This window comes from Myotis brandtii, unplaced genomic scaffold, assembly GCF_000412655.1.
Source record: "Myotis brandtii unplaced genomic scaffold, ASM41265v1 scaffold139, whole genome shotgun sequence".
Classification (NCBI taxonomy): Eukaryota; Metazoa; Chordata; class Mammalia; order Chiroptera; family Vespertilionidae; genus Myotis; species Myotis brandtii.
In genome coordinates, this window is record NW_005354965.1 from 1,247,832 (window position 1) to 1,249,092 (window position 1,261).

Here is a 1,261-nt window from a genome sequence, read left to right on the forward strand (position 1 = left end):
GAGGCACTGGCTGGGACCTGCCCAGAGCAGGGCACTGCGCCCGGAGGGGCCTCGGGAACTGAGGCTGCACAGACGCCCTGTCCAGCCCCGCCGCTCGGACAGGGAGCCCGGGGAAGGGAAGCTGCTGGTCCCGACCTCTAACTAGTGCTGTGACCCGCGGTGTCCCGCGCAGCACACCTGCCCGATGCCTTTCCCGGCCACCCGCCCGGACGTCGGCTGCCTTACAGCCAGCTCCCTCTCCACTGTCTCCTTTAAAGACACTTGCGTTTCCAGTATGACTTCCACAGCCTTCCAAAGCCCCTTCCACATCTCAGGCTATAGAACACCACTTAGTTCAGTGGTTCTCAACCTTCCTAATGCCGCGACCCTTTAATACAGTTCCTCATGTTGTGGTGACCCCCAACTTCATTGTTACAAATTGAACATAATTAAAGCATAGTGATGAATCACAAAAACAATATGTAATTATATATGTGTTTTCCGATGGTCTTAGGCGACCTCTGTGAAAGGGTCGTTCGACCCCCAAAGGGGTCGCGACCCACAGGTTGAGAACCGCTGGTTTAGTTGTTTGAGGAAGACACCTTGTGTGAATCCCGGCACTATCAGTGGGCCTCTAAGAGTTTGCACCTGAGGGTAATGAAATGAAAGGTTTTGTATCACAAAGTGCCACCCACTCTACTCCCGTTACCGCAGTAGACCTAAGCATGCATGTACGAGGAACAGTCCCTACTTTTGTTATGCTTCCACTCAGTTCTCATTTTCATGGAGACTGTTATTTAGTCAATTGTCAAATCATACATTTATAGTTATGTTATCTCTCATCTTGATACATGTGCTAGGTAGGATCTAGGTGCCCAATAAATATTCACTTAGTAAATTACTTTTGAAAATGTGCAACCTTAAAAAATTAAATTGCTGACCTGTAAAGTTTGGCTATTTAAAAATACGTTTTAAAATCTTGCTTCTGGCTCAGCCGGCATGGCTCCGTGGATGAGTGTCAGTCGACCTATGAACCAGGAGGTCACGGTTCAATTCCAGGTCAGTGCACATGCCTGGGTTGCGGGCTCCGTCTCCAGAGTCGGCAGCCAATCACTGATTTTCTCTCATCATTGATGTTTCCAGGAGGTCGTTCAATTCCAGGTCAGTGCACATGCCTGGGTTGCGGGCTCCGTCTCCAGAGTCGGCAGCCAATCACTGATTTTCTCTCATCATTGATGTTTCTATCTCTCCTTCTCCCTTCCTCTCTGAAATCAATTTATAT